The 25889-nt window shown below is 43.2% G+C and overlaps 1 protein-coding gene across 1 annotated transcript in view; it reads right to left on the bottom strand.

Moving 5' to 3' along the window:
- The window catches only part of Plppr1 (phospholipid phosphatase related 1), a 204366-nt gene extending 178978 nt beyond the window's left edge, over nt 1–25388 (bottom strand). The window contains exon 1 of the mRNA XM_057790712.1: nt 25065–25388. The gene's annotated coding sequence lies outside the window, so the exon portion shown is untranslated. The remainder of the gene's footprint in view (nt 1–25064) is intronic.
- Nucleotides 25389–25889: the final 501 nt, after the last annotated feature.

The following is a 25889-nucleotide window of genomic DNA, read 5'->3' on the forward strand; positions in this document are numbered from 1 at the left end:
GATGGGTACTTGGGATATTTCTATTTCTTGGCTATTATGAATAATGATGCAATAAACACAAAGGTTTTACTTCCATAAATATATATGTATGTATGTGTTGTAGGGGAAGTATGTTCATATATATATATATATACACACATACACATACACATATTGTATATGGGGGTATATACATATATGTATGTATATATACATACCCATATATTCCAATAGTAGATTATTTGGAAATTCTATATAAAGTACTTTGAGAGACTGCCATATTCTTCCATATAGCTATATCAATTTTCATTCCCCCCATCAGGGTAAAACTTCCTTCTGTTCCTCACTGGGGCTTGTTATCTTTTGTCTTTGGGACAACAGTCACACTTAAAACTTTAAGTTAATATTTTTATGATTTTAATACACATTCACTAATGATTAGTGATGTTGAACGTGTTTTTTGCATACTTGCTATCAATTTGTATGTCTCCTAAAATATCTTTTAAGTCCTTTGCCTAATTTTCATAAGGTTACCAATTGTTTGATGACCGAGTTGAGATGCCATATATTTTGGTTATTAATCTACCATTAGATGTACAGTTTACAAATATTTAAATTCTTGTATTTTAAAACTTCATTATTATAGAGCCAAACTGCCTATCCCTCCGTGTAATAATTGGAAGCTTTTTATATAAACAGAATTTGAAAGTCTTTAACAGGCAGGTGGCTGATGAATTACCAGATCTTTAATTCATAAATTTAACTTGTAACACTCATTTAGTTTATTGTGTGGAATGAATGATTCATACAAACATTTTTTTTTTCACTCACAAAAACATGGCAAAACCTTTTCAGGGAATTGCTTTTGTTTCCTTCTTGGAGAGCTCACTCCTCGGTGTGTATAAACAAGCAAATGCTTTGATATTCAAATTAATGAAGGCAGTGGAAATGAGGGATGAATCCATCTGAAAATCATATGCTTCCCTTGAATACCTACTAATGAAAATCTCTCTCTCGCATGCATTATTTGAGAGAACATCTAACTCACAAGCAATGAAACGCTCCCCTGAAAGTTAACATGATAGGTTATTTCACAGGCAACCACAAAACCAGGGCTCTGATTCTTCCTCTCCCTCAAATAGCAAGCATCGGAAGGTGTGGCCTTTAAGGCTGGTGAGCATGGTTTTCAGCCCCGGACTAGTTGCTCCACTTTTTGAGGCTTAATTTATTCATCAACAACATGGAAACAATAGTAATACTCATTTCACAGTTTAATTTTAAGAACTGGGTAATAGCATATATTTAACACAGTGACTTGGGATTTGATGAATTGTTTTATTGTCATTAACATTAATATTTAGTTAACCATCTCTGCCTTTTTTCCTTGCAACAGTTTTCTCTTGTACTGAAAGACTCACCTACCCAACTGATCAATGACAAATGAACAAGATGGCAGAAAAATTTTAAATGCTATGTGCTACTGAGTGTTGCTATGAAACAGAAATGTTATTTTTCCTGTATCACATAGAATAACTGAATGACTCTTCTCCCACATGACTTCAGACTCTCCATATATCCTCCTGTATGTGTATCATCTCATACTCCAGACTGACCATCATTTATGCAACATCTGTTAGCCGCACGAGTGGAGCAGCTACAGTCTGGAGTTGTTAAGTTCATGTCAGCCTCCCCAAGCACATGGAATTGTAATTTCTGTAATACATCACGGGACACTTGTTCCTGCCCCATCTGTATAGGAAAGGCGTGCGAGCAACACCACCTCTAGGAGTCTCAGTGTGATGACTGATAAGAGCACATGAATCTCTTGTTTTTCAATTAGAAAAAGAAAATACTAACCTTAGCCACACAGTCCCGGTTCACAACATCAAACCGTATCTTGTCACATAGTTACTGCATGGTATGCTGAAAAGGCTATATTGACTCTGTGTATTCTTTTCGAACATATCTAATCTAGACATGATGAAAATATCAAGTGAAGCCAAATTAAAGCTTACTTTGTAAACATCTGAGATACTTTGGAAGTATCAAGATCATAAATAATAAAAGCTGTGAGGTCAAGGAGATCTGACATCACAAAGGCGGTCCTCTGTTTCTAGAGCAAGAAGAGGGCATCGGTGGAAAAACTAGGGAAAAATCTGGATAAGGCCTGCAGTTGAGTCAGTAAGCTGCCACCAAGGTTCACGTCTCAGTTTTAATAATTATACCAACGTTATGTAACACAATGATTTTAAGAGAGGCTGGGTGAAGACTCTAAAAATTCTCTGTGTTATTTCTGAAACCCTTCTTTAAATCTAAAAATACTTGAAGATAAAAGGAATTTAAAAGAAAAATATGATAATTTGCTTTGTATTTTTAAAATTGAATTTTATTTCTGTCACCATTTTCTCTTCTGGAAAGGAATAAACCTAGCCTTTACAATATAGAGTCTTCTTTTCCCACAGGGCTGGGCAAATTCCCATGGGTTTCTGTGGTGCCACTGCACTGGGGGGGTGGTCATGGTGTAGAGCTGCTCACAGACAGACAGATAATAATAGATGATAGATGGTCATCTTAGCTTTGCCCTCCATGTTTGACCAATTATCTTGTTGATAACGAGCCCATATTTCCAGTCAAAGAACTTGGCTTTCTATACCATATCTGTGCCATGATCTGTTGTTTAGTAAACACAATTTCTTTCCGTCTTATAGTGAAGAAAATGCACGAAGCTGCTCAGCCCCATCTGTTCCCTTTCTTCCTTTCCCCTAAAAAGCAGTTTGATAGTTTCATGGCAGAGTAGGTGAGTGAGTGTAAGACATCAATTTAAATTACTAGCATTGATAGTTTTGAAGAGGGTACAGAGCTGCACTATGCTGAATATAAAACCCAACCCCCACTCCTTGCTAAGGAAAGCCCCTGAAGAGAGCTTCACCAAGGTCAGAACCAACTCTTGGAATCTCTATGCTCCATGGAGGAATTCTAAGATCAAACTCTATCCCAGGGATATTATGAAGAAATGAAAGATTTTATCCTAGAGGAGAGCTCATTAAGACTTAAAATGTTCTAAAGAGGGCAAAACATTGCACCCTGCAGAGAATCTCTTTACTACTCAGGATGTCCTGAAGGTTTATCATTCAGGAAGAAAACAATTCAGAAGGTTCAGAAAGTTTCTGGAACTGACCAGAAGCACTAGGCCCTTCCCTTCCAAATATTATACAAATAGTTAGGAATACTTTGAGATAGTCTCAGACAAGCCCAGCTGTCTGGAAGATGTTCATAGCAATTGACCTGCCCAGATGAGACACTTTCCAACTTTTTGAGCAGTATGAATATCACACAGTAAGTTCCAGAATTCCAGCTTTCATAAACCCTTAACCAGCAGGGGTGGGCCTTTGATGATATAGCTGTCTTTGAATCATTTCTAATTCTGTAACAATCTCTCACTCACAGTCCTGAGAATAACCCCACTAAAACTCATGTCTTACCAAGTTGTACTTCAGTGCTTTCCTTAGAGCAGTTTGTCATTAGTTCCCTATCTAGGGTGAATAGACATTCTGTCACAGAAGAAAACAGAAGTGGGTAGGTCCCTCCGCTCTTGTATGCCCACATTTATCTTTGCTTTGTCATCTTTACCTGCTGAAGAGAAGACATAAAGGCCTTCATCAGATGCAGTGTTCAACTAAGCTATCATTATTCAGAGCTGTCCATCACAGGGCAAATGTGACATGGAGACTAAAAGCAATGTTCATAAGGAAATATGGCTTCTTCCCTCCCATCAGAGACTACAGACCCTGGCTAGACGAAGGAAAAGGGCTACGAGGTTGGAGAGGCTAGGGATTTTGTATTTAATTGTGGGACCAACAATGCTTTGCAGGGAAATTTTAATTCATTAGTAATCTCTCCTTCTTATTCTTTCTGTTTTAGAGATTCTTTTCCTGTTCTTCCCCAGTTAGATTCTGAGGAGTGTGAGACACAAAGGAGAAGAATGAACTTGAAATCTGGGTTATTACTTTCTAAATACTCCTCACCGGCCATCAGGGAGAAAGAGGGAGGAACAGATTAAACTGGACATTTCTTTTTGAGAAAATGTGAACATAACAGACTGAATAGAAAAGACCTATGATCCGGTGACATTTACTAGAAGCTGTTTGCTCTTAACTGATGACCAGGCAGTGGAGGTAACTAAGCTCAGAAAGTAATAGGGGTCACTACCAGTGTCAGCATCTTCTGCAGCTGAGCACTGAGTTACACAGCGAAGAACTGAACAAATACTCAGAGACTGGAATAAGGCATTCTGAGCAACACAAGCCAAATAAACTTTACCAGTCTTTCAAACAGTCAAAGTTCAAAAAACTCAGAGAAATAAGGCTTTATCAAAGAATGCTTCATACACATGCATATAAGCAAGGATATGTGCTATAGAGATTTGCACTGGCATCGATCTTGGTCTATTGATACAAATTTAAGGTCAATTTTGCTACACTATGCATATGTATTTCTGATCTTGATTAAGGTATTGTTTTTGTCCAGTTAATTTAAAATGTAATGTATAATTAAGAAATATAGGCTAGTTAATACTATAGGAAATATAGGATAATCACCTATAATAGTTAAGCTTGTAGTCATGTTAATTAGGCTTTTTAGATATATAGAGACATATTACAGTTAGGTAGGTATGCTTCAAATAATTCAGATACCTTCAGAATATGGCATTTAAAATGTTTAAGAACTTAAAACTTTTCATGACAGTGAGACACATCTGCTCCTGGCAGTACCAAGCTACTTCAAAAGGATGGTGGGCACCGAAGAGGCTCCTTGTGGCCTCGGTTAGCCTTTTAGGTAAGAAACTACTCTTGCCGGGACTACTTAATGCTATGCTGTATGAACTGGACATGCAGGACCCACAGAGAGATGACTGCTGAACTTGCCTAAAGGTGAGGTGGTCCTTCGAGGTTCCTGCTTCACGAAAGAGTCTGCCAGACATTCTGCAGAACACAGAAGAAAGCAACTGATAGACTTTGCCATTGCAAGGCAGAACAGATCTTTACATTTTCTGCTTCATGGAAAAGTCTGATGGACACTATGGGCCTGCTGGCTGAAGATGGATGCCCCAATGATACAGAAAAACTTTGGGTGACTATCCAGGTAGTGAAAAGTCTCTGTCAATTCTAGAGTTTTGGAAGTTGGTTACAATGCACTTCCTGTTAACTTGGGTAATATTATATCCTTCTGGGGTTTTTGATGGAGTTGAAGAATAGATAGTTATAGTTATAGATTTTGTTAGCTATGATAAAAGATAAAATAGATATAAATATTGTCACTGTAATTCTTGATTGATACCTGTTTTGGTGTATGCAATCTTGCTATGTTAAAGTTAAAACCTTCTTTTTTATTTAAACAGAAAAGGGGATTCCTCTCTGTATTCTGTGATTACCATTAATGAATAAAAGAACCTGACTTCAGCCTATAGCAAGGCAGAATTTAGCTAGGCAGAGAAAACTAAACTGAATGCTGGGAGAAAGAAGGTGGAGTCAGTGAGAAGTCATGTAGCCTGCTAGAGACAGACACCCAGAACTTTACCCGGTAAGCCAAAGCTTCATGGCAATATACAGATTAATGTAGATAGGTTAATTTAAGATATGAGTTAGCCAGAAATACGCTTAAGCCATTGGCCAAACAGTATTGCAAATAATATAATTTTTTATATATAATAATAGTGTGATTATTGCAGGGTTGAACAGCTGGGAAAAAATAAGTAGCCTCCTACAACACATATGTGTATGCACACATACTGTATGCATACACATATATGTTCAGATGTATGTATGCATGCATGTAAAAATCAGAGGTCAGGTTGGTGGTGGTTCATGCCTTTAATCCCAGCTCTCAGGATGAAGAGCCAGGTGGAGCTCTATGAGTTCAAGGCCAGCCTGGTCTACAGAGGGAATTCAGGATAGCCAGGGCTACACAGAGAAACCCTATGTGAATTGGAAGTGTCTTATCTGGAGAAAAAAAAAAAACAATAATCCACAGGAAAAAGAAATCCATAGTGAGAGTGGAAAGCCCAAATAGTCAAAATAGAGCCATTGAGCAAAAGTTTCAGGAAAAGAGATCTTAGGTGCACCGAAAATAAAATTCTCTATCAGGTGTCAAGTGAGCTGGTTCACATTGACAGCATACATCTAAATGCTTGAAGAGTACCAGTGTGGGAGCCAAACCTGTAGCTTTTGGTGCTGAAGTTTCACTGCATTGCTCAGCTTCTCAGCCCCTCTCACCCCATTAGCAAACCGTAAATAATAATTGGGCATCCCACTGCATTTACAGATACTGCATCCACAGATTCAGCCAAACACCCATCAGAAACATCCAGGAGGCAGGGAGCTGTCCGGAACACATACAAACTTTCTGTCCAAATTCCTTAACAATACAGTATAACAATTATTTGAATACTATTTATGTCTTATTAGGTGTTGTATACGTGTTGTATAAGATGAACCAGAAGATGTGTGTAGATTACAATGCTAATCCTATGTCATCTTAAACGGGACTCAAGTGTATGCTGATGTGACTAGCCATGGCAACAGGGATCCTAGAATTCATCCCGGGCAGACACTGAGAGAATGCACTTCCCCATAATACTGAAGGATTAACAAAATAATATAAAATAAAACAAAATAGTCTCCAGCAGTTTCTCCCTTGCAAAGACTCGATAAACAGAAGTTGTTTTCAGATTGACTTTGTTATTATTAATGTGTAGAAAGTAGAAGTTGTCAATTGCAATTAGAGAAGATAACTTTGGAGAACACAATGTAAAATCCAAATGAATCCTAAGCAGACAATAGCTTTAAATCTGACTGTTGCAACAAGATGGGGTTAATGGTGTCTATGGGCCAGAGAATCTCAATACACGCATATCATCCTCTGGGCCGCTTCATCCTACTCCTGTGATGTGGAGCCACATTGCCCAACACAATAACCAGACAGATCAATAAAGTTAAAACAAGAATTCCCACAGGAGGTGACGCGGGGAGAGAAAAGCCCATCAAATTGGATTATGACATGAAGGGCCTCTGTGTGAGTGTTGAAAATATCTGTAAGTGATTTTATATGACCGAAAGCAGAGTACCAAGAGCCGGTGATTACATAAATAATGGAGCAGGAAGACAGCACGGAGTATTTAAAATTACTCAAGACAATGATGAAGTATAAGGCTACCATTGCAAAGAGAGCATCTAATCCAATTCTATATGGAATTGATTAGCTGATCTTTTGATTTACTTGATACATTTGGCTGAACGACTCTCAGAAAGATAAACACAACTGTCTCCGATGGAGACTTACAGGTAAGCTCCAGCCCTGAGGAAATAAGAACCCACAACACGTTCCACAGCCTGCAATTTGGTATTTGATCGTTAGGCAGGTAGCAAAAACATGCTTCCTGGATTAGTACAGGAGAATTTTCACTGGTAACATATAATCTCGAAAACAAGTCATTGTTACACAGGATGCAAAAGTCCTACAAGGAAAATAGAACACGATTCTTTTCAAAGTGGGTAAATCCCCTCCCAGTGAGAACCTCTTTACCTAATCAGCAGCTCAACTAAAGGGTTGAAAATCCTAGAAACTGAACTAAAGCTCTCAGGGGTCCACATACTGTCTTGTTTATGAAACTGTCATGTTGTTAGGAATAAAAATTACATTTGCCCCACTCCTTCCCAGTCCATCTCCACAGCCTTTCTGGTCAGAGTAGGACCAGGCTGCTCCTCCTCAATTCCCATTCTGTCGGCTTCGCTTTGGCTGACACAGCAAATAGACTCGGAAGAGCCGTACAACAGAGGGGGAGACAAAGCCTTGAAACAAGGGAGAGTCGCTGATAATTTCTTTACTTGTTTATTTATTTCCAGTTCTCTCCTTCTGGTGATCAGGGATTTCAGTGACAAGGTCCTGGGATAGGCACTAGAACAAATCCATTTACAACACCCTCAGGGACCCCAGGGCAGTGGATAATTGGTAATAAGTCTTTGTGAAGAACAGATCTTGAGAGTGAGCTACTGGAATTGTACAAAACTCTGCCCCAGGCAGGTAGTATGAACTAAGAGAAGTACACTACCTCGGCTCTAGTGCCCCAGTGTCATTCGGGATCCTGCTCCAATCAATGTTGTCAACAATGCCTTTCAGAGATGATGTAAGTGTATTTTGACACGGATCAAAGGTCAAGGCTAAAAAGTAAATGCATGAAAGAGGTTTGGGAAATTTTCTTGTCAATTGGAAGATTTGAAGTAATAGAATCCAGGCTATTAGGTAGATCAAGCTTCATCAAGAAATGATGTTCACCATAGACAAAGACATTCATGTTTGTGATTATTTGGCATTGAAGTATTTGGTAAATGGAGTTTGCTACTTCCCTTCCTGGGGGTCAGTGGGAGTGGCAGAGCCCATGATAAGCTCCCAGTGCTCTGCAGGAGAGGAGCTTTGCTTCTCAGTGTGACACACGGTCATTTATTACCAAGCCCAGCATGCTGTTTATGCAGCATCGGTTCTTTGCGACTCTCAAGAAGTCCTTTCCTCCAGCCACACAGAAACACTTTTAAAGAAGCAAATTTATTCAACAGAAGGCAGTATCTCATTTATTTACCTAACCAACCTTGCAAGCTAGGCAGAGAGAGTACTTTCCTTATGCATAGTGCTCCACTAAGGCATTAGAATTTGATTCTTACAAAGAACGGAGAGTCCACAGAAGTTATGAAAATTCAAAATACTTTTATTTTGTAACTGATGTGTTCTAGTTTAGTTGGGAAGAGGGGAGAGGAAGCACGACAGGGGAATGACCTAGAGACACCAAGGACACGGTAATGATTCATCCAAGAAGAAACCGTAAGAGTCTAAGCAAATCCTGTGGTGATGGGACTGGGGGCTATGAAATCGATCTGGAAGGTTTTCTGAAGGTAAAAGAATGGAGGACTTAGGGACTAATTTAAAAAAGGAGAAGAAGGCTCAAAGAGGGGACCAGACATTCTAGTTCACCAGACAGTAACGGTCAGGTCATTAACAGATATGGGAAGTCTGCGAAGGCCAAGTGTGTGGGGGAAGGTAAGCACTTCTTCATGTTTTGTCTTAGGTGCTGGGCGTCATTTGCAGTGAGATGCTACCAGGCACTTAGCTCCTGAATCTGGGCTCCCTGTGTGGAAACATCAGAAATGAATTAATAGAAAGTTTGTATTTTACTCCATTTACATCCTGCCCTTTCGCATTCACCTGACTCATCGAAGACTATGTGATAATAACTTCTCAACACCAATTTAGAAGTCACTGGGAGATGATAAAGTGCAGGCCAGTGTTGTGGAGTGAACTGAGTAAATTGTTACCGCCGTCCTGGAGGGCGGCTCAACAGAATGAGTCTCAGTTGAAAATATGCTGTCTATAGAGTCGGTTTTCCTTTTATCTATTTCTTTTTTTTAAGCATCATCTCATAATTTTATTGTCTTCACAACAAAATCAGCTAAAGACTGTATGATCGGGCCATGGCCTTGTCACCTCCCAGTTCAAAATGCCTTCCTCCTCCACAGCAGAGTTCTCTACGTAGACAGTCAGACTCCCCACCCTCAGCCTCAACACAATCAGCTCAGTAATTTTATTCTTTTGCAGTAAACGGGCTTTGTTGGCCACTGTAGCCTCTCTGATTGCTGTCAATTGCTCCTGAACACGAGGCCTGTCCTGGAGGGTTGATGCAGCCAATGTTACTCTATTGGGAAAAACTGATTTCCCCTCGTGCAGTAGGCATAAGTGTCATTTCAAGTATTAAACTTTTTCCCAGCACTTGGGAGGCAGAGGCAGGCGGATCTCTGTGAGTTCGAGACCAGCCTGGTCTACAAGAGCTAGTTCCAGGACAGGCTCCAAAACCACAGAGAAACCCTGTCTCGAAAAAAAAAACAAAAAAAAACAAAAAAAAAAAGTGTTAAACTTTACTCTGGTGGCTAGGCTTTCAGCCAGTCATTATTATAATATATATCAAAATAAATTATAAGATAAAACAAAAACTCTCACCTCAGAATTGGACAAGGCAAACCAGCAGAAGGAAAAGAGTCCAAAAAAAGACACAAGAGTCAGAAACCTACTCATTTGGTCACTCAGAAGTCCTACAGAAACACTAAACTGGAAGCCATAAGATATATGTAGAGGATCTGGTGCAGACCTGTGTAGGCCCTGTATATACTTCTTAGCATCTGTGAGTTCATTTAGCTCTGTGCATGTTGAGTTAGAGAACCTTATACCTTATCTTCTTGGTGTCCTCTACCCCCTCTGGCTTTCACATTCTTTCTGCCTCCTCTTCTGCAGGATTTCCTGAGCTCTGAGGGGAAGCATTTGATGGAGGCTTTCTTTTTTTAAGTGAGGAGAATTATATGTAGGCAAAACATCACTCTAAGGATACACATCAAAATATTAATGGTGGTTATGACCTATGGATGTTGGGATTCCATGCATTATCTCTATATCTCTAAATTTAAAGACAAACCTTTACACTCCTTTCAGGTGGTACAAAGTGGAAGAGATGGTCACACATAAAATAGCTACAAAGCCTGGAACTAAAACCAAAGGCGCTTTTCAGCAGTACAAAGTATGACATAAAAAAATGAAGAAGAGAATAATCACTTCTAACTAGAAACACCTGGAATGATGGGAGGTTAGGAGGCTCTGAATTGTGGGAGGAGTTCCAAGAGAGGGAAGCAGAGATGCAGAGGGAAAGCTTGAGGAAAGGAAAGATCTTTCATGTAGCTTGAGCAAGGAGGAGCTGAGATGGGGAAGAGTCTGGGGCTTCCTACTGGAGAAGATAGAGTGTGAAATGAGGCCCTCATGCCAACCTCCTAAGCATCACTGAGGAAAGGTGTGATAAGCCCTGAAGATGTATGTTAGGCAGACTTTCAGAATTGGAGGGGAAGAAGACCAAAGACTAGGATATGACAGGGAAAACAAGCAAAATTACGAGAGCAGCCAAAACAAAAATGATGCAACCAGAGAATACAATTTTTCCACACCCACATTTAAAGGAAGATGGAACCTTACAAACTGAAAATAAAAAGTAGATTGGAGATGAGAAGTCATGGAGATAAAAGGAAAACTATGAAAGGACATTACCAGGATGCCATGGGAAGAGACAAAGTGACCCCAGGGTGACAGAAGAGTGGATGAAATGTTCTAGTGGCAAAAAGAAGGCTACAGAGGCCAGTAGAGACCAGAGAGGCCAGTAAAGGGTGGACAGGGGGACAGGTACAGAAAAGGGAGATGAAAGAACAAGAAGCTGTGGCACACAGGGCTTCTGGGTTTCCAGTTTGGGAAGTGGAAACAGTTCTAACTTGTCTAGGATCGATCAATACTGCTATTATTTCACTCTCCACAGTCAGACTGCTGGATGAAGAGAGGTATGCATTTTCAATTCTGTGAACATTTGCCAGTTAGAGAAAAACGTCCTTGCAGTCACTCACGAGACTATGGAGTCAATGTGCTTTGTTCGCAAGCACCCAGGCCATGCTTGTATCTGCAGTCAATGAAGACTTCTTTAACACTGTACTAATTTTTACATTATACATTTACATTGAACAGCTGCAAAATGATACACTGAATTTTATTCATCTATCCATTGTAAAATTTAGCAAAATTCTAAGTTATTGACTATTATATTGTCTATTTTACACGTTGGTACTCTCCACTCATTTGCTAGTGTGTATTTCTTACTATGCTCCCTTATAGTGTGACTATTAAGTCCCCTTTCAGCTATTCACAGCCACACTATTTCTCTCTTTTAAGACTTCACTTGTAAGTGGTCGTTTCCTGGATATTGGCTCTGAATGAAGCTTTCTCCCAGCCCCTGAGGATTAGTGGCCATTGAAGTCTAAGCATTCATTGCCAATGCATTAGGAGAGGTGTGTGTTTCCTATTATAAAATCAATGCTTCTATGACTTTCCCTGCAATGGTAAAACACCACATTAATCTTTATATTTTACCTAAAACAAAAAGAAACCTTTTCCTTAGCAAGAATCTCTGGGTTTTGTGATTTACCATCTTGCTGTGAGCCCTGTACCTACAGAACCACATGGCGAAGTGACGAAATCTTGAATGCCTTAAATCAACACAGATTTATAAAATGTTCATAGAATATCTGAGAAATTCAAGGGCTTTAGGACTCTAGTGGCTTTGAATTAGCTCAGGCTAACCCCAACACATGCTCCTGCAAATGTTCCCTGCATCAAATATCTATTGTCTTGTGTCTATGCCTTTTGTTTTCCCGATGAAATAAGTTCACTTGTCATTTTTCATTTTGCTTTTCAGGAGTCCCAGTGCTTTCTCGGACACAGAACAAGACCATTTGGCATCTCTCCCTGTGAGAAATGATCTATTTATGGATCTATTCCTCCGGCATATTTCTGCTGACATAGTTCTTCAGGCACAGGAAGAAAAAAAAAAATAACGAGTTAGGCCACATGACATCTGAACACTGCAAATGGGCTGAAGGAGTAAATGATGCTCTCAGTCAACAAATGTCTTGTTTATTTTTAATTGGCAACAATTGTATACATGTGTAGAATACAGCATGAGATTTCAATGAATGCCACGTGTGTGACTAGATGTCAGCCTAGCCTACCATCCAGTGAGGGTGTCTGATGACTTGGAACTGGAGTTACAGAGGGCTGTAGGCCACTTGACATGGGTGCTGGGAATCAAACTCAAGTCCTCTGAAAGAGGAACACGTGATCTTAACCATTGAACCATCTCTACAGCACCGAACAACACCTGCTTTTTAGAAACACAAGTGCTGAGGACTCCCATGATTCCAACCCGAGGGTGGATTCCTGGGAACTACACTGAGGAGAAGGACAACGGAAGTGACGTCATCATAGGAAGACAAGGGAGACTACTTGTGCTGAAGGAGTGATGTGTTCCTGATACTAAGCATAGAAGGGCCAACACAATGAGGCAGAGTAGGGATTGATCGAGGCCAGATACTCACAAAACTGGTGACAAAACAGCTTACTTGAGATGATGTTTACGAACACCTTTGACCTCATGTATGCAATCTCATGTCTCAATGGGGAGATGATGGCTCAGGTAGGCTTTTCACTCATGACTAATTCTGAACAAAAGTGATGGGGACCTTCAGGGGATAATGCCATGATAGGAACATGAGAGCTCACTGTAGCCAGGGAGGAATGTTGCAAGAACATCCTAGGCAGAGGGGCCAAAATTCCTCCCTCTAATAGTGCTGAAACAACCTAAAGGGCTAAGTGTATGCATGGGGAGCGGGGCTACCTTAGAGAAAAGTCCTGAGAAGACTGTGAATGCTTCTGTTGGAGGGAGGCTTTATCTAGATATCACAATGTGACTGGAGATGGATACTCATTAAGCCCCATTTTAAAGTTAATATTCTAAAATGGACACATAACTAAGGTAAAGGCATCAAAATAAGTACCGTAATTCATTAGATTGCTAATAGCAATAATAGCCTAAAAGTCAGAAATATGTTAGAAGAGCAATGGGTTTTGATGGATTTTTTAAGAATAAGGGAGAAAAGTGATTCAAAGCAGGTAATAGACAAGGAAAACCAAACTGGAAAATTCTGTTCCCCAGGATGTGGGCAGATACAGGCTTTACCATTGACTCTCTGTAGGAGTTGACATGCATTAGGAGTGAGCAGAAAGGCTGCTTAAAATGGCAAGAGAGCAGACAAAGAATATCAAGGCTCAGTGGCCTCATTCAGATTAGTCCTATGGGGTCAATGCCTGTGTTGAGTCCCGTTGCCCACTACTGTGGCTCTCTGAAGCTTTGGCACATCTGGAGATGTGCTCACATTCTTTTGGATATGGTCATCGTATTGGCATCTTAGATCCACTTTCAAAATTTTTTCTTCTAATTCATTTATTCAGTAAATTTCATGAAGTCTTGGGGGAGTCGGATTACGTGATAATGAACAAAATAGAATTCCTCATGTGATACTGTTTATATTGTAGAAAGAGAGACAGGTCACAAATAGATAGGTGAGTAAATTCATTGGAAAGTTACAGTATTTACAGTGCTGATGGGGAAATATAAATCAAAGCAAATTAAATAGTAGCAGGCTGAATAGTTTGGACATTATCAGAGAAGGCCTACCCAATGGCCCTTGAGTACACAGGTTGTTGAGGCAAGGATTGGACATCTGCAGATTCTTCTTCATCATAAACATTATGGCTGGATCTACCCATGAGTGCAAAGGTCCTGCATATGAATATGGCTGGCACATTTGATAAACCTTCTTTGCCTTAGCTGACAGGATCCTAGACAATCACAGCCCAGACCCAAATGGCTCCTATCTTATGTACATACATTATGACCACTAACATGAGGAAGAATGGAGCCCTGGTGATGGGAAGGAGAGACTAACCTACACCTGTGCTGTGAAAGGGGCCCTCAGCACTGGATGGGTTTCTGACTCTTATTACTCATTCTTCAGATTCTGTGAGTCTCTCTAAGCTTGTATATATGTGTACGTCTGGGTAACCCCCGATACAACAAAGAATATCGAGACTTAGTGCATACATTTAACTGGGAGAGATCAACAGTGTCGACCTTTGTTTAAGAAAGCCATATATTGACATCAATTCCCAAGCATTTCCTCCAAAGTAGAACAGCACAGAGACAGAAGTCTAGACTTTAATTTTTAAAGCATAGCCTTCATGTCTTGATCATTCCCTCCACCCTCCCATCCCTTTCAAGTCAAGGCTGCTGACTTCTACATGTGAGAGATATGAGACATAGGAAGGCAGGGAGACTGGCCCAGCACCACAAAGCTATTGAACGGCATAGCTGAGAACCGTAACCTAGCAGAACAAGGAAATAGCATGTTTAGAAATCATAATTTTATTTATGCCCTACTATGAGCAAAACTTCCCGGATAAGCATAAGGAGGAGTAAATTGTTTGATTGTGGATGACAGGTCAAATGCATTCATTTGGGGATTTTTTTTTTTTTTAATTCTAGTTGGCAAGATGCGAAATTGAAAACAAAGTCCCTTGTAATATGTTCACAGATAAATACCTTCCCTAGGAAACTTGGGTAACATCTCATTTCGCACCGAGAATGTTGCCTGGCTTCAAGTATTATGCAAATGTGAGACCCTCAGGCCTTCTAGGAGGAAGATGGGGGAGCAGAGATGGGAAGGGCAGGTTGGATCGAGGGGGGAAATGAGAAGGCAATCTGCAGAGATTCCTGAGAGACATTTACATGAAGTGTGAGTTTCGTTTGGTAGCAACTCATTGCACAAGCTAGTCTTTGTGACCTGAGCCCTGCGGTTCCACTGTCTCGATGTGGGGGTTGTTTTGCAGTCAGATGTAGTGAAATCAGCCCTGGCTTAACCAGACTGGAAAACAGTCTATTATCTCTGCCTTGCCAATCACCAGTGGTGAGGCCCTGGACAAGTCACTTAACCTCAAAGGACATTAGCGTTTTTATTTGGAAAAATTACAATTGAAACAGACGATGCCTTCCAGCAATTCTGTGAGTCAAGAAGAACTGACAGCTGTTGCTGTGGATGAAGTTCAAATTTAGTGCCCTCATTACTGTACCTGTTGTTAGCATGTGAACTCTCGGAAAGCCCACAGTTCAATAGCTGGCTTCTATGGGACACTCAGAAGACACACATTTGCTAGTCTTTGTCCTGAAATGGAAAGTAGCCTTTAGCCTACTAATACAATTGTAACATTCAGTAAATGCTTACTAGCCAAGGGATATTGCTTCTGTCTGAAACCGTCAGTTAAAACCAAAGCAGGAAACAATATGCAAAATAGAGTCCCACCATTTAAGAAAAAATAGATATAAATGTTAATAGACCAAAAATGTGGGCAGGTTTTACAGTGGATTGTCTGAGAGATTGGGACTGAAACGTGAAGGATGTTTACTTTCTTTGTTTATTACACATGCATTTTGCATAGCAACGTAATACTACAGAAATGACTTAATTCATTTGTAAATTGATTAAATATAGGACTTTTACTGGTTCAAACTAGCCTGACAAGATACTGTGTCATGGGTCGTATTATCACACTACAAAAACAAACTACTAAGCTAAACTAAACTTCAAAGATTTTTCTCAAGCCTTAGAGGTCCTGCCTTGCATTTATAGTTCAGGGGGAAATAGTCCAAAGATATTCTTTGCAGGGATGATGTGCACAATACAAGTATGAATGAAAAGTCTTTTTTCCCCCTCCTTTTTGTCTTTTTATTTCCTGCAATTCCCAGGAGAGTAGGCTGTAGGCTGATTATCAGAGCAACTGAATGTATGGGCTTGCCTGGAAGTGATAGCAAGCAAGGCTGGAAGATGGAAATGGTGATAAAGTGAGCTTGACTTGTAGAGATGCTGAGCTGAGCATCCGTGCTCTCACCCAGACTGCTCGTGTTAATTGCATCTTATTCCATTTGATTATGTATTTCATTGCATTCATATGTTGATGAGGGGGCATTGCTCTGTGCTTCTTATCAAAAATCTCAATAACAGGGCACCCCAGAAACACCCACCCATCGGCCATGCAAAGACATTCCATCTCCTTATGGCAGAGTTGCTCCCATCAGCAAAGTCACCTTTTCATCAGACTGCCTGTGAGCACTTTTAGAATACACGATGCCACGGTACTGAAAGAAATGTCCATTTCTGATGTGACAGAGGCAATCTAAGCTCTGTGCTTTAAAGCCACTGCAAAATGGATTAGAGCCACACAAAGAGAATATTTATTCCTTATGTGTGTGTGTCTCTGCTCCAGGTTGTTACTGATGAGCGAATACCTGCAAGGATGCAGAGATGACTCTATCAGCTAACAGCAACGAGCCACAGACGCTCATCCCCTAAGCTTTTTCCGGGAGGGAAATGATATGGATGATCTGAAATTCCAAGTCCTGGCCATCAAAAGGAACAGTGAGATGTGCACTGACTTTGGATGCATTCACGACCGTGAATCTAACTCTATCTTAGCTGAGCTCAACTTTCCACAGCTTGATTTGCTCCACTGTCAAGCGCAGATGCCAGTAACTACTCACTGTAAACCTACGGTGACAATACTCACCAGGTCCTTTAGGTAGCCTAAGGAGCGTGTGGAAGGTATCTAGGAGACTCCAACTTCCCCTCCTTTAGCTCTCTCTCTCTCTCTGCCCTTTCTAATTACAGAAACAGTCCGTTTCTGTCATTGCACTCACTGACCTCAATTCTCACACAGGCTACCGTGCTACAATTGAACGCCAGCCAGGTTGACAGGTGTAACAATTTCCTCCCATTTCCTAGCTTGAGTGTCCAAAGACCTCGAAATTAGAAAAGCAGACGAAAAGTACATGAATCAATGAGTAAACAAAAGGACTGGTCTAGACAATCCTTGCAACTCCCTCCAGGCCTGAGACAGAGAGGTAAGCAAATATCAAGTAGACAGAACTTTTCCTCACCTCAGCTCTCACGGCAGCCCTTTGGCCTTACTCTGACCATTGAATGTGATGTTTGCTGGTCAGCAGACCAACCTGGTCATGAAAGTCTGCTAGCGGCAATTGTCAGTATGTTGGATGAGGTTTCTCTCCATGCCTTTCACTGCATGCGTTTGCTTTATATGGTGTTGCTGCAGTCTGATGGCAGAGTGGAAAGGCTAGAGACAACTCTTTAGTGTACTTTGTGGAAAGAGCAAGTGATGAGGCATTGGCATGAGGCAAAAAAAAATTCAAACAGTTCCCAAAGAAACCTCAATAACCAGAATAAACAATGTCTTGAGAGCTGTATTTTTAAATTCATACTCAATACAAAAAACCCCATAGTAATCAAAATATGTAAAACTTAAATGCAGACAGGAGATAACACTGCCTATATAACCCTGCTTCCTTCATATCATCTAATTTCCACACAGGATGGGGCAGGGTCAGCATCAGAGGACCTCAGCCTCCAGTCAGTCACGGCTCACCTACCATAACTAGTAGCCTCAGGAAAATTGTTGTTCTTATTTGGTTCCTCATTCTGAATCACATTTCAAGTGGATTCCCAAAAAGGTAGCCCACTATATGACTCACTACACTTGAGAATTCTAAGGCTATTAAAAAAAAAAAGTCTATTTTTTTTTTTTTTTTTTGATTTTTCGAGACAGGGTTTCTCTGTAGCTTTTGGTTCCTGTCCTGGAACTAGCTCTTGTAGACCAGGCTGGCCTCGAACTCACAGAGATCCGCCTGCCTCTGCCTCCTGAGTGCTGGGATTAAAGGCGTGCACCACCACCGCTCGGCGAAAAGTCTATTGTTTAGGACAGCATCGATGACTCAAAGAAGGGATGATCCATTCATTTGTGTCTGCCACGCAAAATGTTTGTTGAACAGTAACCATGAGCCAAGTGCTAAGCTAGACACAGAAACAGCACAGAAATGGAAGAGGACAGGAGGCCTGGCCAACCCAAGAATGGAATTCCAGAAAGAGCCATCATCACAGCCAGAAACTTAAAGGTGAGAAAGAAAGCTCTTGGTGTGGGGACTGTGTGGAGTTTAGGATGGGCGGATACATACACACACATGCGCGCACACACATATATTATATGGAAGGAGATTATCCATCAAATCTGAGTTCCACTCACTGTCCTGCTGCTTACTGGCTGGACAATGGGGCCTCCTTATCCACTGGGATTCGGCACAACACAAACTCTCCCATGAAGAAAGTAGACGACTTGCTAGAGAATGTTGTAAACCTCGCATGTGGGGTGTCTAGAGTTTATATTTCTCAGTGACCCACATAGGTCTGTGATTATGACACGCCATCATGTCCCAGAGAGCATTTTGCTAATTGGCTAAGTTCCCATTGGACAATGCCTGCAAGGCTGAAGCATACAATGAACAGACTAGACAGCACACTCTCATCTTCTCCCTCAGACGGCAAGCAGACATCTAGGCTACGGCAGCCTCGCTGGCCTGCTGCTGTAATGTCTACTGATCTAACTGGAAAGTCAGGATTACAGCCAGCTATTTATAACAAACAAAAGAATTTTTGTGACCCCCCACGGCATATATGAGCTATATGTTTTTGCCTCGCCATTTTCACACGTAAGACCTTCCATACACCAAGAAGAACAAATAACTTGTCAAATTCTCAAAGTCCTTCGTGATAGGTTTGCTGTGGTTCTTGAGAGCTTCTTTAGAGGTTCCAGCAGGGGAGCACAGCTACTCAGACACCCTTGACTGAAGACCAGCCTTCTTCTATTAGGGAAGGAGTGTGCAGGCACTTGGAGCAGAGAGGGAGAAAGGGGACACCAGCCTCACCAGCCAGAAAAGACGAATCAGCTCTGACTCTCAATGGGATGATAGATGTTGCAGCCAGGCTGCCCTCACATCCGTCCACTGTGATTCTTAAGTAGAGCAGGAATTAAGAGCAAGGTGACATGTACTATGTGCCCTAACACACACAGTTGATGTGGCAAGGCCAGAATTAAGAATTCAATTGAGAGCTGGTGATACGGCTCAGCAGGTAAAAGTGCTTGTCACTAAGCCTCACTCTGATCCTCAGAACTTACAGGATGTTGTCCTCTAGTCTCTTTATGTGGGCGCTGGCATGTGTGCTCTCCCCCCTTCTCACACACACATACATGTACACTCTCAATAATAATAATAATAATAAATAATCTTTTAAAAAGAAGAAAACTGGTCCCCCAACATCTACTTTTTAAAAACAAAGAACTCAGTTAATTCAAATTTCTGAGTGAATTCAGAATGAGTGCAGGCAGTAGCTATCTCGGAGTGGCTTCTGTGCTTTCTCCATGTTGTTCCATAAGCAGGGTTCATCAGCCTGCAGGTCCAGCGACAGCATTCAGATTGGACACTCAAGAACGTAAATCTCCAGGATTCTGCAAACACCTGTGATTTAGTAGTGGGGAGGATCCTGTGCCTGTCCCCACCTCCCCACATTCTTGGGAGCAGATATTTTCTCTCCCTCTGTCTCTGTCTCCCTGTCTCTGTCTCTCTGTCTCTTTCTGTCTCTCTCTGTCTCTATCCGTCTCTCTCTGTCTCTCTGTCTCTGTTTCTCTGTCTCTCTCTCTCTCTGTCTCTCTCTGCTCTCAGCCCCTGCACCTTTTGTTCCCAAGCACCACCTCTCTCCATCTGCTCCTCCTTGATAAGAACTTGCTGCTCGCTCACTGCACCTTCTCCCAGTGGTCCCATAACTCTTTCCACTGCCAGACTTCATAAATGAAGGATAGATGCACATGCCTGGATGCTCTCTCTCCACTCCCCTCTGGACCCTGAAATATGGCTTCTGAGCACACTATTGTACAAAGCCGCCTTTCTGACTGTCACCAGGGAAGTCTTTTCACTGTTTGTCTGCAGTTCTCTACTTCCGATCCCTGCATCCCTCCTCACTTAAAGCCATCCTGATCATTGACACATTCCATGAAGGAATATAGATTACAGGAGAGCCACAGTTAGCTCAGGGAGCTGGTCCTAGTACTCACCAGCTTAGTATGTCACAGGAAAGCTGTGAGACCCATCTCAGTGCCAAGGCAAAAGGACTCATGCACACTGTAAATCAGATTCTATGTCTGGGTTCTGATGCGAGGCCTGACCCAAGGCACATCTCTGGTGTCTGACTATCCCTCTCACAGTTCCCCTAGGCTTTTTGCTTTCATGTTCTCTCCTACCTTGTCTGAGAAGCCCATTCCTACATTCTATACTGGAGCTTGATTCTCTCTTTTATCCCTCCCTGTGACTAAGTGCTGAGATTTCATCTCTGGATTGATGGTCTCCTTTCCGTCCTCCTGCTTAGTGCAAACAAGGGTTGACCTTTACTGTTACATCACAGTACACTGAGATAATGCTCCAGGACTTTCAAAGATGTTCCAGAGATACCCCCAAATCCACTTCTGTAAAACAGAACCCCATTTACCTTTCATGGCTAACCTTCTTCTCCCTCCTTTGCCATCCCCTGTGCAGCTACCAAATATCAACTGCACAGAGCTGTCTGGAATGTGGCTTTTCCTTCAGCGCTGTGGTCAGTCTGAGAACAAATTCGCTTTGCTTCCAGCCGATGTCTCCTACCGGAACCTTCATATTGCAACTCGAGTTACGTGGGCTTGGGTCATTAAGATGCATAGCTCCCCAAGTTTTACTGTGGGTGTCTAGATAATGGGTGTCTGGCTAGGATCTAAGGATGCCAAGATGCCATGAGTTTTTCAAATGACACCCTAGAGCTTCGGAGCCTTGAGTCTCAACTTATTTATAAAGTTTTCAGTAAATTCAATAAATAAGGATATTTTGACAAGCAAGGGAAATGGGGTATGACATGCCAGGAACTAATTGTGTATTACTGTCGCTGCCTCCAAGGTTTGCCTATAACCTAATTTCTTCAGTGCATGTTCTAAAATGATGGTTCAATGCTGCTCACAGTGGCTCTGTGAAGAAGTGGCATTTCTTCACATATTAGGCTGAGAAAATGTGTTCTTGTTTTACTCTGTAGTCTGCCTAGAACACTTTTGTCACTGGCCTCCAAAAGTGGACCCCTTGGAGAAGCAGAGGCCAAGAGTTAGCTCCTGTTTTCCTAATGCAGAGTTATTACTTTGCGGCTGAACTTCTCATCCATGTATTCAGTCATCCATTTCATGCATGTGTGTTGAATCTCTGCTTTATAACAGTCCTGTGCTGAAGGTGGAAGACACAGCCCTGAATGCCCTGCCTTCAGAAGGCAGAAGACAAATCTCAGCAGTGAACACTGAGGGAGAGGAGGGTGGCTCAGGGGCCTCCAGAAGGAGAACAGCAGGCTCTACTTCAGTCTCCTGTTTCCCGGATACATCTCCTCCCTGCCGCGGCTTCACCATCCCCGTCATTTCACACTGATAATCCCACAATAAGCTCCAGGCCTGCAGCCCCACCGTCCCCAATTCATCCTCCACGCCGTGGTCATGGTCATCATTCTCCAATGCATATCTGATCACATCTCAAACTTCTCCAACCTTCAAAGGCTTCTAGGGTTTTACATAAAATTGAAGCTCTTTTTGCTTGGGGATGTGGGGGGGATCCCAGCCACACGTGACTCCTGCTTATTTCTCGGATATGCTGTTATTCCACTCCGAGGAGATAAGACCCTGCATCGCTTGCCGCAGCCACGCAAAACCCCTTCTGGGGCTCGCAATGCATATTCTTTCCATATGTCAAGTCTTTCTCTTCTCCGTATCATTGCTCAAGACTCATCTCACGTCAGACTCCCTAAGAAACCTTTGATCCTCCCACCTTCCCCTTGCTCTGCCTCTGTGTTTTCCTAGTGTCTTGACTGTATGTCTATTCAAACACTCACTCCATAGCATCAGTTGTTCATTTCTATCACACACATGCTATTCCTTCCTCTGACTCCAGTCACGTGGGATGACTTATAGTTACCCAATTTATATCAAGCAGTCACACGTTTCCTCTGCCTGGAATGACGTTTCAATTCCCACTCCCCCTCCCCCCCGTGTAAAGAGTATTCATTTTTTTACAAATGTCTCAAGGATCACCTAAATTCCCCCCCCCCGTGGGGGGGGGAGAAGCAGATCGCTAACTCTCGAACACCATTGGCACCTTGCTTATACTGCATCCATAAGTTAGCTACGTCCTCCTCGAAAGTTTGAACCAGCTTTCACCTTCTTGCGTTTTGTTTGTTTTGTTTTGTTCCTTCCTGGCTCCAGCAACAAGTCCCAACATGTGTTTTTAGAAACGTTGAGGAAACCCAGAGGGAGGGAGCAGAGTGTACAGTTCATATGTCCAGCACTCAGTACAGAGCAGAGACGCTGCTCGCTGGCTGCTTCCCGTGTGTCGGTCTCAGCTTTACCACAGCACTGTAAACACATTGAGGGCCAGAACTATGTTCTATATTTGTGTATGGCATCTGGTACTAAATACAGGACATAAGCCCCTATCATTAGAATCTGTGTGTTATCAATAAAGTGATCTTACACACGAAGGGAGAGGCAGGGACCAGAGCAGAGACGATAAGAATCCTAGTAAGGGGTGGGGCATGTTCATCTTATTTTGCTAAGATTTTTGAGAATAATGATGAGACTGTTACCCTGAAGTAAAAAAGAAATAGGGGGAGGGAAGCATAGACTGTCAATCATTGCCAGTTTCAACTGGAAAGTATTTCTGGGGAGGTCTTTTCTTCCCTAGTTACTTGAAAAGGGACAAAAATAAAAACACTTCAGATTCCTTTCACCCTGAACCCTTTTTAATAGAGTCATAAAGCCAGGCTATTTTAATCCTATGTTTCCCTTTCTCGGTGCCCCCCCCCCTTTCATTTTTCCTTTCTTCTCCAAACCTCCTTCCTCCGGCTGTGCTTAGGAGACAAGATCTCACCTGTGAACTTCCTCATTGAAGTTCATATAGGCCATGGTTTCTCCCATTTCAAAGTCCCAGTGTTTTCAAAGCAAAACCCTTCCCTGTTGGAATCAGCAGGGTGTGGGGGGTGGCCTCTACTTGCCATCTGGAAGTGAGGAAAACCCCCTTGACTATCACCCAGTCGAGATCCTAGATGCCAGTTTCCAGAGTTTCTTCAGTTGGTGCCAGCTTGGCTTCCCTTACAAAGTCCAGACTTGTGGCTTACAGAAGAGACAAGACTGCACCCAGGTGCATCCACCCCACCTTCCCGTCACAAACACAGCAGAACCAAGAAACTTCCATACATACACTTCCTATACCTAAAAAGCAAACTTGTGATTGCGGTAAAGGCAAGTCTGGTGACAACGTATTCTTCTATGTTCTAGATAGGACATAGCAGGCATCTCCAAAGACGATCCCATTCCGTGAACAGGAACTGCCTGCCACAGCCCCAGAAAGAAGAAGGAATTCAATGCCGACTTTCCCTTGCCAGGCACTGGGCTTCATCCTGCCTTAATTGGCTTCACACCTCTGATTTGCCCCTCTTCTGTTCCTCTTTGTCCTGGCCTCACCTGCTGACCCAGTGCTGGCTACCTCTAAAGACCCTTGGATTCCAGGCTTTCCCCAGGTGCCAGCAAGCCCTTTGCTCTCTGGGAGCTCGCCTCAGCTGGGGCTGGCTTTTTTAAAGGAAATTCTTTCCTCAGGACCTTTTCCCTGGTGGGGAAGAGAAAGACAGCCGTGACAGTCCACCACTAGGTAACCAGGTGGCAGGTGGCAAAGCATCTCCACAGAAAGGTTGAAAGCAAAAAACGATAAAGAAGAAAAACAAAACCCACAAAGACGAGCCAATCTGGGAATGTATTTTTGTCCTGGATTTTGTGGCACACACGTGTGGAATATGAGTCGGATTTGGGGTTGTTATTTAACACGGCTGCCACCACAGCTGTCTCAGTCCAGCCCCTAGAGCTGCTGCAGTGGTGTGTGTGTGTGTGAGTGTGTGTGTGTGTGTGAAGACAGACCTCCCCCCTTCCCCCCTCCCGCCCCCAGAGCAGAGACCCTGGGGCCCTGCGTTTCTAGGAGGTGATTATACCAAGCCTTTCAGTAACTCATCATTCATCCGGAGCTGACCCGAGCCTCACCCTAGAAACTCTGTCACTGGTACCCATGAGAAAGCCCATGGCTATCCCAATTCTCCAGGTGACACCGTTACTATGTGCCTAGAGCTCAGGAAAGAGAACCTCTGGCAGGTGCCCACGCCTGAAGCAAATCAATGGCAACGCTTATAGCTAGGAGCTGAGAAATCTCAAGCCCTATTGGGTGGACGGGTTAGGCATCAACTACCTGCAAAGCTCCGGACCCCCACGCCCACCCCCGCGATGCCGCTGGGCTTTCCAGCCCAGAATGCACTCTGTAGGGCGGAACCGGACAGAAAGAGCGCCTCCACGCCCCCTTTGTCTCCACGTTTGCCAAATGACAGGAGAGGAAAGTTTACGAGCGTGGACGGGGTAGCTTTCTTCGGGTTCCATCTGGCACCTCGCAGGAATCGACTCTCACTGGGATCGCCCTGTCCTCCCTGAAACAACCAGGGCAGTACCTTCATCTGCACCTTGAAACCCGCAAGCCAGGCGGGGGCCACCTGCACCGCCTTTGAGTCGGGAACCCGCCCCTTCAACCCCGGCTGCCCAGGCTCAGCTGCCCCCTGAGCTGCAGGCGCCACACTCACCTCAGGCAGCCAAGCTTCTCCTTTGCGCCCTATTGGGCGGCCCGGCTGCGGACAGCGAGGTGCATTCAGGCAGCGGCTGCAGACAAGCTCCCCGGGCGCTGCTGCATTCCGCCTGCGTGGGAGAGCGAGCGGGCGAGCGCGCGGCGCGGGCGTGTGCGAGTGTGTATTGGTGTGATGTGTGTGTGTGCGCGTGTGAGTGTGCATGTGTGTGTGCGCGCGGACGGGGGGAGGCGGGGGTTCGAGGGATCACAGGTCTCCCTCAGCGATCATCCCGAGTTCTGCCTCCTCTGCCGCCTCCTGTCGCCTTTGGGTCCTGGTTTTGGGTTTTGGGATCTCTGGTTTGTTTAATGAAAGGGAAGGAGCAAAAGGCCGGCGAGGAGGGGGTATGGTGGGGTGCGGAGAGGCGGAGAGAGGGCCGCGCATGCTCAGAGAGGGGCACAGAGCTTGCTCTCAAGAGCTGGGGCGTGAAGCCTGCAAGGTTGTACCCCGGGAGCAGCCAGGGCTCAGCGGGATTGCTGGAAGGCAGCCCTGGGAATCCCGCTGCCTAGGTACTCCCTGCTCGGGGACTCCCCGGCTCCCGCACGCTGGAAGTCTGTAGCGGGATCCCCACCCACCTACGAGCCGCTTCTGCTGCCAGTCTTGGGTAGCACTGCGTTCTTCTTGCCTTGGATATTTTTAGTCCTTGATCAAGCAATCCCAGGGGCCAGCGCATGACATCTGTCCAGGGATCCACAAGGAAACCCGGGCCGCAGGGCTAAAAGGAGCTTCTTGACTTGCCTTTCCTTCTCCCCCCACCCCTGCCAACTCCACTCTGTCTATCAACGG

The sequence above is a fragment of the Chionomys nivalis genome, chromosome 16 (genome assembly GCF_950005125.1).
Source record: "Chionomys nivalis chromosome 16, mChiNiv1.1, whole genome shotgun sequence".
Classification (NCBI taxonomy): Eukaryota; Metazoa; Chordata; class Mammalia; order Rodentia; family Cricetidae; genus Chionomys; species Chionomys nivalis.